The sequence below is a fragment of the Rhyacophila brunnea genome, unplaced genomic scaffold, assembly GCF_057557595.1.
Source record: "Rhyacophila brunnea isolate RB1 unplaced genomic scaffold, BYU_Rbru_1.0 scaffold_38, whole genome shotgun sequence".
NCBI classification, from domain to species: Eukaryota; Metazoa; Arthropoda; class Insecta; order Trichoptera; family Rhyacophilidae; genus Rhyacophila; species Rhyacophila brunnea.
In genome coordinates this window covers 1,192,966-1,207,859 of record NW_028233048.1, presented here as the reverse complement: position 1 = coordinate 1,207,859, position 14,894 = coordinate 1,192,966, and the positions used below count along the sequence as shown (strand labels likewise).

The following is a 14,894-nucleotide window of genomic DNA, read 5'->3' as shown; positions in this document are numbered from 1 at the left end:
GATTATGCCATTAAAAAAAATTCTAGCAGGAATCAAACTTAAGTCACCACCTTTTTTAAGGAAGAATTTGATTATATACCCGTTAAACATGCACATATTATCAACCAAAAATTTATACATGACGGAATTAGCTTGAATTTATGCCAAGAAACTGAAACTAAATGAACGTATTTTCGACATCATTAAAATTTTATCTTGTTAACTACTACACGCTGCAAATATATTTATCTGTTCAAAAAAATAAGATATCAACGATTCAAAAACCAGCTTTAAAAAAAAACTCTCTCACCAAGATTCGAACTCGGGACACCAGCGCGACAGGCTAGGATGATACCACTACACCATGAGAGATATCAGAGCAAAGATATATTAATAAAAAATAAAATACAAAATGTGATATAAACACAGACAACAAGCACATAATGAAATATGAATTATTAAGAATGTGTTGAAATTTGACTTAGAAACCATGTATCAATATACAATTAGTAAAATGTAAGCAGAAAGAAATTGGCTGGTTACAGATAAACTTATACCTAAATTTAGAGCCTTTGATCGAATGATCTAAGAAGATTTTATAAACACTTTCATTTGAAAAAATAAATTAAAAAAGTGTACACAAAATCACAAACAATAGTACCAAGGAAAATACCCGAATTAAAAAATTGAGAGGAGAAAATAAAAAAACAAGTTTGTAAATATTATGTGAAAAAGAAGAATGATATATTAATTTTAACGATTAATCCAAAATTTTCGACAAATAAATTTACATGGCCGAAAGCTCACGAAAAGCCAGTAAAAAGTGTGTATACAATGACATCCTCAAACTGATTTATCCAGTAGTAAAGACTTATGCCTTTAAATTACGGGTGGGGATGATTTACAAAACGCATTAAAGAATATGGAAAAGTAGGAACTTGAAAATAAAACCTAGAATTAAAAAAATAAAATGATATAATTTGTAAGCCTCAAAAGAAAGAATAAATGAATGGCATATAGCTTGTGTTTATTTATGTAAATAATTAACAACTATAACCCAAAAGCAATAACACATCAAAAAATATTTATCTTATCTTTTTTGATCTCCCGTCATTTTAACGTAAAATAATTTATGATGTGTATAAGACTTAAACATTGGAAAATATTTTGTATCGAACAAAAAATTTGAATTAGGCAAAAGAATAAATATACAAACAGATGATAAATTTAATTTTAGAGGCGTGCTTGTTTTTTTACGAATCTTTTTTATTGTATAAAAAAAATTGAAATGTTCAAACTCCTATCATTATTAAGTATACTATTATTCGTTTTTGATATTATAAAACAAAAATTGTGATATTTCCATGTCTTTTTAATTTTTAGTTGGTATGATAGAATATTAAATAGCGGCAAATATGTTTCATAAATCAAAAGAAAAAACATCTATGCAATCTTTATATTATTTAACTTTCTATGCTGTGTACTTTCTTTAACAAAAATGGTCCTTAATTGTTTCTTGTTATAATTTTTGTGTTTATATATAAAATTTTCTATATTAGAGCGTAGAAATACTATCAAAATATTTAAAATACCAAATTGTTATTTTTTAAAATATTTGTGATTTACCATGTAATTTAACGATATTAGATCGTAGAAATATTATTTCAATGTTTAAGTTTTTTTGGCACAAATAAATATTTTGATGTAAGAATCTGTACAATAATTTTTTTCATCTATTACTAATCTTTGCTGTTCATAAATTAGATTTTTTTATAAGTATTTATGTGAAGTTTCTATATAAAGCAGTAATTTCTGTTGCAATAACAAACACATGTTCCCATATATATTAGAATATAAATTATATCTAAAAGATCATAAATTGCTTTTGGAAGAAATTAATAGAATAGTATTTAATTCGAATAAGGCGAAAATGAGAAGGAATTTTTTTAGTTAATTATGAAATTGGCTTTAAATAACAAATTTTGCATTATTTTATGTGAATTTATCTTTCTTCTATATCATAATTTTATATTCAGCCCTTTTAAAACCTTTTTATCTTTTTTTTAAATTATGAGCACAATTTCCCTGTTAATAGGTCATACAAAATATAAAATTTCATGTAAAATGTTTTTTTATCCCCAATTTATGCGCCTGTTTATTAACCATAATAAATCATCACCCGTTTCAATTTACAACCAAAACAATTTTGCAATCCAGAGCTTTTTAATGTAAATATAGTATATAATGGAATTTTTTTAAAAAATAAAAATAAACTATAGAAATAGAGAATTCTTAAAACCTAGAACGATTGACAACATGTATAATATAAGCAAAAAGATCATAGATATTAATAACATTTTATGGTTTTTTTTCGATTAGAACTAGTGAAAATAAGTCATGTATCAGTTCCATTTTATATATTGATACATAAGTGCAATTTCATATCTATATATGTGTTATTGCTAAAAAAAACCTCGAATATATGCTAAAAGTGAACTAAAGAAGTATTTAGATGTAAAAATCCTACTTTGTAGCATATATTTTATTTCTTAAAAGATGAATATTTTTCTTTTTATGATAGAGAACAACCAATTAAGCTAAATTCTATTTTATAATTAAAAGAAAACTACATTTCATTTTTTTTACTAGAGTTAGCTTTATCAATCCAGTTTAATTTTCCAAAAATATTTAAGCCCATAAAAATTCACACAGAATCCCCTAAAATCAATCGGTTAGATATAAATCATATTTATAGTTCTAGCGCGGATCTTAAATAATCTAGAAGATGAAAAAAGATTATCATAAAATTGGTGTTTTTGCCATAAAAAGATAAAATCTAGTCTAAATTGAATATCGAGAGTTAAAAGATCTCCTTATCAAATTTAGAGTTAAACCGTTTATTTATGGATGAATACTTTATAGATATACGTTTTATTATAATTATGCTGAAAAATAAGAGAATGGAATTAAAGAAAAAATAAAAAGATAGAAATTAAAAATATTAATAAAAACATATATTTTATTGAAAAAATAGAGTTATGTTTTAAAAGAGAAAAATATATCACATGATAAGCCTTTAAAGTAGTTTATACATCATTATAAATTATTCGCAGTCTGCATACAAAAAAATTACAAAAAATAGTTTATACTCTTCTAAACAAATAAAAAAGAAATTATTAGAATGGCGTGAATTTTAAGGATTAATAGATGCTATAGTTGAAAATAAGACCCATGTTTTGAAGCTAAAAAAATAGTAATTGCATTAATTATAACTTTTTTGTAAAATTTTATCCATTATTACAATATATTTAATGTTTATAATTACTTGTGCGAGCCACACTAAAACTTTTAAATTTAGATGAGCGCATTTAAAATATTAATAGCCCATTTCCATCTCTTTTTTATTTTTTACAAATTAGGCTAGCATTGAGGAATTTTTATATAGCCCCTCAATATGTTCAAGATGGTGAATAAAGCGTTTCCAACCACAAAAATATCCAAACATGATTTTTAATGAATAGACTGCCGAATGTAAAATTTGTTCTGGCGTCTCCTTTAAATGTACACCATGATGTAAATATAATAAGATTTATTCGTACGGTTCATAAGTCAAGTAGTGTGTGTGTATTTGAAAGTTATTTGTTTATAAAATACGATAAAAACACCCGCTATAACAGTTCAATAATTTAAATTGTATAGTAAAATGTTTTTTTATTTTATTTTAATATTATTCTACATTTTAGAGTTTTAGGTTTATAATAGCTATAGTTAATTTAATATATAACAATTCAAAGGTTAAAAACATCTTAACTCGACCATTACTACCACATATGTAAAAAATTAGACTATATGATTGTTTATTTTAAAGTTTTTTTACACACATCAAAACAACATGCGGGCTTTTCTAAAAAAATGATAACAATAAATGATGAGATAAATATAATAGGATGTTTTAATATCAATTAATACATATTTATTGAAAAAAAAATTTATTATCTTTGATGAATTATATTTTGATTTAAAGATATTAAATTAAAAATAAATAAAAAACCATTTTTTCTGACAATTTAAAATGAATTTTCATGATTTGGTAAAAAAGAAATATAATTTAAATTTAAATATTTAGGTCTTGGACTATTATTTAAAATTAAACGATTTTTTTCCGAAGAAGATGCCAATAAATAAAATTAAATATGATTTACTGATATATTTGCAAATAAGAAACATCCCTTAGGTTTCTATAATAGCCTGTGGCATGTGTAATAGTTAAAAGTTCACATATTAGATCAATTATTTAATATATTTTTATCGAAAACAACAATCTGACATAACTAATATCTTAGATGAAAGAAATCTCGCTATAAATACATGAATCCTTTTTTGTATCTTAATAAGACAAAGCACAAGATAAACTATAAAGGTATGAATTATATTTCCGAACATATATACTTAAAAAAATAGCATTTTTTTCAGTCGTTTGACATAAGTTGTACACTTTTTTGAAAATTTATTGATGGAATTAGAATTTTATGCCTCCATTTTTGCTATTTAATAGGATATCTGTTCTATATTATTTTTCTTGATTATTAGTTATAAAACACGGAAAGATTAACTTACAGGTCTAGAAAAAATGTGAGATATCAATAAATATGTAAGATAAGTGAATGTATCCAAGTGTATAGATATGATGAGAAAATATGGAATCGATCACGTTATGCTTTAAGGGAAAATCATAATGCCAAAATTACACGAAAAATAGAATGCCTAATAAAAAACTGATCTTTTAATTATATAATATTATATTTATATTCTATTTTCATAAAAAAACAGAAATTACAATTTTTGCTAATAAGAAATCTACGCAAGATAGCCCTTTTTTTGTATTCTTTTTGTATAAACTTAATAGTATTTTTAATAAAAATATTTTATAAATAGATTGTGACGTTCTTAAGGTCATGTTCACATGTTAAGGATGAGAAAATGAAATCACAGTGTAGGAATGCACAAATGATAGGCAAATATGCATTTAAATGATCATGAAAAAATAATGCGGGATTTCAAAGGTGTAAGAACATTAAATAAACAACATTTTTTTGGACATTAAGTTTTGTATATCATGATTTTTTGAATTTTAAAAATCGAATATTTAATTACAAAAATAATAGCTTTTTTTTAATATTAACCAGACAAACCTAAATATTCATTATTTTATATTAATTTGCTTAAAATTCTTCTATATATTTTTATAATGTTTGTTTTAAGTAACACTTCAAGTGCGTATTTATCACAAAAAGTTCTTAAAATTTATAAATTACTTAATTATATTTTATCGTTACCGTTATAAAAAAGTATAAAACGTACTTTTTTTCGATTAAAATTTTTCAAAATCATATCTTTACACTTTATTGATTTCTATTATAAACGATAAATATAAAATTCTGCATTATTCTGACTTCTTTCGTACAATCTGTATTCAAAATGGTTTCCACTACTACAATAAATAATAATTTAAAATATATTTTATTATTTCATATTAATAAAACCTCCACTAAATTGAAACCTTAAAGTCGTAAAATATGCACATTTATTAACTTAATAAATTACCAAAAATAATTTCTTTAATATTTTATCATTTTTTAAAATTAAATTTCTTTGTTGCTGCATATATAAAAGAAAAGAATAAAATAAAATATAAACAAGGCGAACGCAAAGATATCAGCAAGACACGAGTATATAAATACAAGCCTAACTCAGCGATTTAATTATAAAATCTTAGATCTTTTGAATACTAAATATCTTATAAGTTGTCTTTTATAAAAAAACATCATTGTAGATTTTTCTGATAGGGAATTCGCATATTTTTCTAATTATGTAATATCTTTTAAAAAAATATATACAGATTAATCCGTCAATTCATATAATTTTACTGTTTTAAATCTTTGAATAACAATCTATTGATAAAAAGATCTTATAATATATTTTTAGTTTTCTAAATCATCATAAATGTTTGCCTTCGCCAACCAAAGCAGATAAAAAACTTTCTCTTATGGTTGAATATAGAAGTGAACAAAAACATATTAGTACAGAATAGATTGTATTTGTTCAAGTGTTAAACTCAAATTTACTAAAATAAAAAAGAAAAGATGAGTTGAGTTGAAATAACCAATGAAACGAATAATGGCGGGAGAAGAAGCAATAAATATAAAAAATTTACTACAATAGAGTATAAATCAAGGTAAATACTGTTCTTTAAAATCTACTTTTTATGTATTTTCTGGTAAATTGGTAGAAAAATGTAGGTCAAAGCACAAATTTATTCCACTGTTTACATAGAAATATAAAGAACAAAAATAGTAAAAAGAAATATAGTCAATAGTAGCACAATATCAAGTGACTAACATATAATGTCACCAATGCTCGTGTTTTTTTAAATGGTTCGATTAACCCTTCGAAAAGAGCAATAAAACAGAAGGCGATGTTTTAAAAAAAAATTTGAAACACACAATTTACGATAAATAACATGAAAATAATATAAAATACAGGGGAATAATGTTAACTAAATAAAATCAGATGTAAATACTTCAGCAAAATCCGAAAAAATAAAATTTATCAACATAGTAAAGGAATACGATAACTGAAGATTATAGTGGTTCTTCAAAATTTTTAATATACAAAATATCATCAAACATAAATATTTAGAAAGAGGGAATTCGAAAGTTCATAAACTCAAATCATATTCCCTAGAAGCATCATTTGGATAATTTGGAAGCATATAATTGTTTCAAAGATATTTCTACCATAATGTGCTGTCTTTGATATGATTTTTTGAGCCAATAAGAGAGGTGAATTGTTTTGAAATTCATAGTCATGAATGAGTGGTATCAATTTTCAGCGGGAAAAAAATAATTTAGGTTCATATTCCTTTTATGTCTATGCAATATTTTTATATGCTGGTATATGTTTAAATATGGAGCACTGACTCAAGAGTACATTAAATAATTTATAAATGACATATGATAAACAGCGCCAATAAAAAATATTAAATAATCACAATAATATTGCATTCTTGATTTTGTTCCGACATATAACAGTCATTTATGTTATAAATAATTCAAAAAGGCTGAAAGTCTATATTAGATAAAATGAAATTGCGATAGAGAGATTTAATTTGCATCGAGATAGATAATGAGTATATAAGATCATAATATAAAATATTTATGGAATTTTAGCTATATAGGATACTTAAATAATATAATAATGATAAATAATTTGTCTAATATATGTATACCAATGTTCATATATTTTATTGATCTGATTAAAGGATTTAAATTGATCCGCTGTTTCAATTATGTATATATTTTACTTAATAAATAAAAATATTTTTTTATAAATTTTTGTGGTATATTTACGAATTTTTATACTCCATGTATTTCGTTTTGCCTCATGAATTCCAATTTATTTCTCTTATATTTTAGAATATGATTTTATTCCACAAAATCGAAGTAATTATTGCATCTACTAAATTATCAAGGTGGAGAAAAAATTCCAACCAACTTCTATGAGAGCTTAGTAAATTCAATTTTTATTCATGTATAACTATAATAAATCATATAAACAATTTACTTGGTACCAGAGCAATGTTTACAAAAAAAGTGGGCATGTTAACCGGTTAAAAAATCAGATATTAGTCTTTTATTTGCGGTAGTTAGCGGGTTTGGATAAATGGCCTAGAAATAGTGTTTAATGTATCACAAGTGCAAATAAAAATGTACGTGTTTATAAAACTTCCAAAAAGAAAATAAAAATTTATTATCAAATAAGCTGTTTAAACTGTGATATGAAAAATCATAAATATCAGACTCAAAATTTGTTATTTATAATAATGAGAAAATATTCAGACCATAATATAAAGCCTGAAAAAATCGTATATAAAAATAGCTATTTATTGTATAAAAACAAGATTTACATGTAATTTTTGTTTATTTATAATGAGCAAAAGATTTTATGAATACAACCTGTGTACAAATAATGGCAGTGATATTTACAAAAATATACGTGTTATGCATATTATTTTGATATGTACTTCTTTTCTTTCTGATCAATGATATGAGGTCTGCATTTTAATATTGAAACGAATAAGTAACATTTTAGATCATAAAGTATGTATAAACATGATTAATAGTCTATTTAAACGGCATAGCATGCCATTTTCCATAAGAAAATCCTTAAAAAAATGAGATATAAGGGGTAAAGGTTCATAAGAACAATTATTTACTGTGCAAGTTTGAGAAATAACGATATATGTTTGTTAGAAAAGTCCAAAATAAATAAAACTAATGTATATTTTTTGTGGTTAACATGCCCCTTTTTAAATTTTAATATTCTAAAATTTAGCCAAAATACAGAAACGCTGTATGATAAATAATGTCTTTCAGAACGCGAGGCAATTTTCTAAACTAAATTTTGATCAATTTGTATTTTCAAAAACATTCTTAAATAGATATAAACCGTCCCTAATAGAAAAATACAGACTTACCAAATTTTGAAACTATTAATTCTTTCATATGTATTTTTGGTGCTTTTTAAGGAAATTACATTCAACTGGTTAGTTTTTCTATTGTCTAAAATGTAGAAATAATTTCAGACCAATTGGCTAACAATATGAACTAATAATTAGCGAGTGATCCAATAGAAAACCTTTAAATTGAAGTATGTATCGATGATCTTATTTCAACGGAAATATAAAAAATTTGGTTTTTGGGGATATAGTAATTTGCTGAAGCTATATTTGTTTTATAGTGGCCCTTTGTCATGAACAAAAATTAATATTTAAATAAGCTTGATCAATAATCGCAAGAAGCCTTTTCCGCTTTTCTACCAGTTCTAATATTATCATATATATGAAAAAAAACATTTTTTTAGACTAGATCTAACTTAAGATCTTTATTCTGGCGTTAATAGGCATATTAGTCCATGAAAATTCATATCACCAGCGAAATCAAAAATATACAATTATTTTTTCGAGTGGACAGGTTCTATTTCTATGAATTTCTAATCTGAATAAGAAAATTAAATAATTAATGCAACATGATGAAATTTAATCGTTATTAAATAAATGGTCAACCAAGTATTTCACTCAATAATATCAAATAAAAATTACAATTAATACAGATAGCCCAATAAATTCAAAATAGTATTATATTACAGTAAAATTATATTTTGATATGGCAAGCTGAAAGAACTCGGAATTACAAACTAAGCCTAGGCACATTCTTTATTTCCGGATTGAGGAGAATCATGGAAACAATAGGTCTTGAAAAGAGGAAAGATGTCGAATAATATATAAAAGGAGTGGATACTTTCTAGTGTATAAATATGAAGCGCCCACGGAAAGCCAATCACGCTATGCTTGAAGAGAAAATATAAAATTGCAATAACAAAATTAACCCGTAAATAAAAATATAATGTTTGACAACTAACAAAATAAATATCTTTACGCAATAAACAAATATTAAATTTGTTGATAAAAATAACGGCCGGATGAAGCATAATTTGACAAACACATCCTATATATGTCAATAAAAGGTTGTTTAAATGACAATATTTTATTCATTCTGTATTTTTGTACAGAAAATTTCCCCGTACGATCTCTTTTGATTTGCCAGTATTTCTTCCCGACCACATGAATTCAAAATATTTAAAAATGAGCAGGCTTTTTTCATTTTAGAAAGATTTCCAAAATATGAATTAAACTCAAATTGTACATCTGTTATATCCGAAACAAAATTATTATCATCAACATCGCTTTCTTTGGAATAATTGATACTTTTATAGTTGACATCATTTTGAATTGTATTTTCACTGATCATCGGCTCAAAAAAATCAACATCCGAATTATCTCTTCCTACTTCAACACCTTCATTTCTCATATTTGTATTTAAAAAGTTTAAGATTTCTGATGGCAATAAAACTCCGCATTTCGCTTCATTTATATTTTTAGTAATCTGGTATGAACCGAAATTTGGATTTCTAATCCTTTCTTTAAATATTTGACTGCTAAACTCTATTTCAGAATCAATAATTCTTCTTCTTTTTCTTTCATGAACCGATATGCTTTTATCCATAATAAAATCATTACTAATTACTGTATCATTTCTTTCAACTTCAATATCATTAAAATCAAAATCAACCATAGATTGCAAAAATTGTTCACTTTCATTATAATGCTCATCTATTACACTCGCCTCAAAATCAACAATCTGATTCTCTATATTAATTTCTCGTAAATAGTCCACACTTAAAAGATTATTCCTATCCATCTTCTTCTTAGACTTCGAGATCCTAAAAATAGAGAATATTTCATTACAATCGTCTAAGAGATATTTTGCTTTTCTGGAATATACTTTGGCGATTCCTAATAATATGTGGCTTTGTATTTTTATCGAAAGATCATATACATAGATTTCTTCAAATAAAATGGTGAATGAGAGTTGTAGAATGGCTGACTTTGTGAGTCTTTTGTCGGAATAGCTTGCTGCCAAGATTTGATTCAACATTGCACTCTTTAGAACATTTGATGAGAAAAACATTATGGATAGTATTTCATTTCTTTATATTATTCTTTTTGGAGGTAAAAAAATGCGGGAAATAATTTTTTAAAAATATCAGTGCCTAAAAAAGAAACAAAGTGTCAAAATTCAAATATTTGCAGAAATACCAAAAAAAAACAGTAATTACATAAATTTTGAAGCGGAAAATAGCTTTCGGTCCATATTTCAATAAAATGTGTTTTACATAACTATCAAGTTATATATTAAATTTTGATAATAAAGTTCACGTTTGTTAACTATGTACTCATAAGGCGTAGATATAAATGCACGATGCGATTACGAATGTTCAACTCTCTGTTTAAAAGGTTTCGAATATCCTCTAATCAAATAAGATTAATAATTTTATTTATTAAATTTAAGATTGTAATCACGTTATTATGAAATACAAAACTTTGAAGGTCATAACACACATTTATTTTCTGTGGGATTTGAAATTTTTCTTGAACAAAGATACAGATGGGTATCTATTAATTTTAAGTAAATGTATATAAATATCTTCAAATCTACCTGAAAATATTAAATATTCTCTTTAAAACAAAATGAAATCCTGAAAAATATGCTTAAAAGAATTTAGTTTTATAAGTTGAGAAAAATTTAATTCAAAGGAATAAAAAATTGTTTGATTTAGAGGCATGCATAAGAAATCATGACAAATATTTTGTAGAAATCAAGTTAAAGAGGGTGAATTAATGATTTAAACTATGAAAAATCTTATAAATTCTGATAATCGATATCTCATAAACAAGAGTAAATAAGAATGGCCCAGGCTATCTTTTTTTATATCGTCTAATTTTAACATTAACATTTCAGATTTCCTCTCAAGCATGGCATATTAATTACACATGGGCTCATCATATATATGATATTGACCATGCCCTTTCGAATTACATCTTCTTAAATACCCCACCCCGATTTAAAGGCCTATTGTTTCTATGATTTTCCTCAATCCTATAGTAAGGATATATGCATAGGCTTAGTTTGTGACTTCGATTCCTTTATGATATCGTGTTATCACACCATCCCATGTTACAACGTTCTTGTTTTAATTATTGTACCTTACATATTAACAACGACACTTGAATAAAAAAATAGGTTATTGGAATATTTTAGTGTCTTTATATACATTTAAATGAAATGACACAATTTATTTTTTTTCAATTAATTAATATTCTTAATTTATATTGGAACGAATACTTTTAATAAAATGTGTATAAATAATCCCATACAATATCAAACTAATGAGCAATGTAACAAGTAGCAAGTTTGGTCGGTATTTTCTGACTTAATAATTCAAAAATAATAGAAATATGTTTTATTGGAAAATAAATGCATCGGAAAACTTTAAAAATAACCATATCTCCGTATTATTCTTTATTGTATGTTGATTCAACATGGGTAATTATATTATTTTTATTTATGGGTTAAGTTACTTTTTATCAATTCCATCTATTCAGACGTATTCAGCCCATTGGGAATATTTCACGACTCTTCGATGCATCTTTTGAGACCTTCCCCTGACCATCTTCATCTACTGCACCTCTTATCTCAAATGAGCTGAGTTCAAGTGTCTTGGGGGTAATTATATAGTAGTATTTATATAGGAGGATATATTCTAATTGAATTTAATAAAAAAACATCCGTATAGTCTATATATATAGCGATGCTTTTAAGAATCTTTAAAAAAAGTGTATTCACCCATTCTTTGGATGACAAAAAACATATTCTAATTTACGTAATATTAATATAATTCAAAACCTATCAAATGTACATATATAGTGCAGCATTGTACCTAAATAATTCGACAACATATACTATTTATAGTAAATCAAGTAAGTTTCTATAATGGAAAAAAACACTATACAAACATCAGAAATAAAAAAAAAAGGATAAATAAACTTGGCTAAGGTTCATAACTTCCCAATATTAAAATATATGGGTAAAAATAATACGGGCATTCAAAAAATGAAAAATTCATAAAATTTTATACATGAAGTGCAAGATCTCATAATTATATTATTGAAATAAATCATAAATTTATACACTCAAATCACTTTTGAAATGTATATTTCGGCTATTATGATAAAATAAAACCAATTTTATAATAATTATTATAAAATTTAGGGTACTATATGCACATCATCTAGTTTAATTTAATATTACTAGAAATGGATATTAACACCAAGAAAACCACTAATCAACACATTTTTAAAAATAATTATTAACAAATGCATTAAATTTCTGATTGAAATTTACTAGTATTATCTGTATATTTTTTTTAATGCTTTTGAGCATTTATATTATATTTTGAAATGTTATCGGTTTCTAATCTTTATAGTGTAGATTATGTTTTCCAACCTCCCAACTCTATAATGCTTAAATAAAATCATATATCTTTACTAAAGTCGATGATGAGACCTTTTTATGAGAATATGATAATTATGTTTTTGTTTTTAATTATATTTCCTGTAAGTTGTTTTTTGTGCCAAGATAAATAGGAATTATTGCCTTGATTTGCTGGTTGTTTTTTTAATTTTATTCTATCTTTCTAAATTCTTTTGATTGTATAGATATTTTATTTCAAGTTTTATCCAAATCCGTTTTTCATAGGTCGGAACACATATATACCAAAGTTTTTTAATTTATAAATACTAATAATCAGCATTATAAAACCACTGTAAATACCAGTCGTGTTGTTTTCAATTTTTTTTACTTACATCCAAGATTTATCCAAGCTTTATATATTCATCTCTTTATTTATATTTTTTCATATCATCTCTTATAAAAGATCCAAAATATTAATTTTTGCTTAATCTATGGGATCTAATAATAGTAGATACATTTGCTAATGGGTTAATTGCAATTTAAGCTATTTAATTTTGTTTAGGCATGGTTTTTATTGCTCTGTAAAACAATTTTGCTGAAAATTTTTGGATCAGACCACTTTTTTTTATTTTACTCTATAGATCTATTTCTTTAAAGACTATTAATTCGATTTTTTTCGCCAATCGTATTGTTTGTGAATATACTTCTGCCTCTGTTGATATTACAATTTTTAAATATAAGACATGTGGTATTCCGTCGTCATGCCATTCAATACTAAGACTTATGATATTATTTGTGTCAACATTTGTAAATATGTGGTTTTGGTAAAAAATCATTTTTCATAGGCTCTATTTTTAAAAATATGTTCGGTTATCAATGCCCGACATTTCTATATCTATTATTGGAATAGGTTTTTATTTTTATTGAGAAAAAAAATACTTGGTCATTCTTGCGAAAATTTTTATCATTTTACCTATTTTGATAATAAATTTTTTTATTTTCAAAAAATCATCAACACTTTTTTTGATTGAAATATCTTGAGAGTGATAAAAACTGTAAAAATATCATTTTAATATATTATAAATTCTAAAAATGTATCACCGATAAGTTAAACGTCACAAGGCTTATTTAAAATCACCATGAAATCCAAATAAGCACGGGTTGTCGTTCAAAATAATACAATATTTGTAGAAATTATTATTTTGAGATACATGAATATAAAATTTCAACAAAATCTTTATATTTAGTTAGAACTGTATAAAGATTCATATGAAGTTTATGTAGATTTTAAATGCGTAAAGAACAGTATAGTTAAAATTTTGTGGATGGCTGTCTGTCATATTATATTGAATATACTAACCCTTACTAAGGGCGAATTTTTAGAAGCCAAAAAATATGGCAGAGGAACATTCAAAAAATATTATGTGCCAATTTACACGAAATTTTTCCGATTTAGATGAATAGAAGGCATTAAAAATTAGTATTTAGAACATCTTTTTGTATGTGCAAGTGATATATGTTAATGAAAAAGCGTACTCATGTCTCATATGTTTTTTCGCGCAATTAATTTTATTTAAAAACTTCTGAACGTTAAATAGATATAATAAATGTGTAAATTTATAAAAATTCCACTATCGATTAAATAAATTTATATCGATTGCAGCACTATAGCAGAAAAACCTTTGTTTTATTTTGATTTTTTAGATTAAATCCATTTTAATCCAAAAATATGTGTTCTTGTGATTTTAATTTCCAATGAAAATAAATTTTCATCTACACACATATATATATCAATAAAAACCTTTTCTTAAAGCGGTAAATTATAATTCGTTATTATTGAGCAGATCAACTAAGATTTTATATGAAAACATTTAAAGTACGATTTCTTTTTCCAAAGATCATCATTAGATATTTTTTTGTTTATTTTGGTTCAAATACAAATAATTTACGTAAACGCCTTTCTGGATGAGAAATTAAAATTTA

At 24.6% G+C, this 14,894-nt stretch overlaps 1 non-coding gene across 1 annotated transcript; it reads right to left on the bottom strand.

Annotated features, from left to right (window-relative positions):
- Window positions 1-280: 280 nt before the first annotated feature.
- On the bottom strand, window positions 281-351 carry TRNAD-GUC (transfer RNA aspartic acid (anticodon GUC)). Its single transcript has one exon. It is a non-coding gene; the product is annotated as a tRNA-Asp (tRNA).
- Window positions 352-14,894: the final 14,543 nt, after the last annotated feature.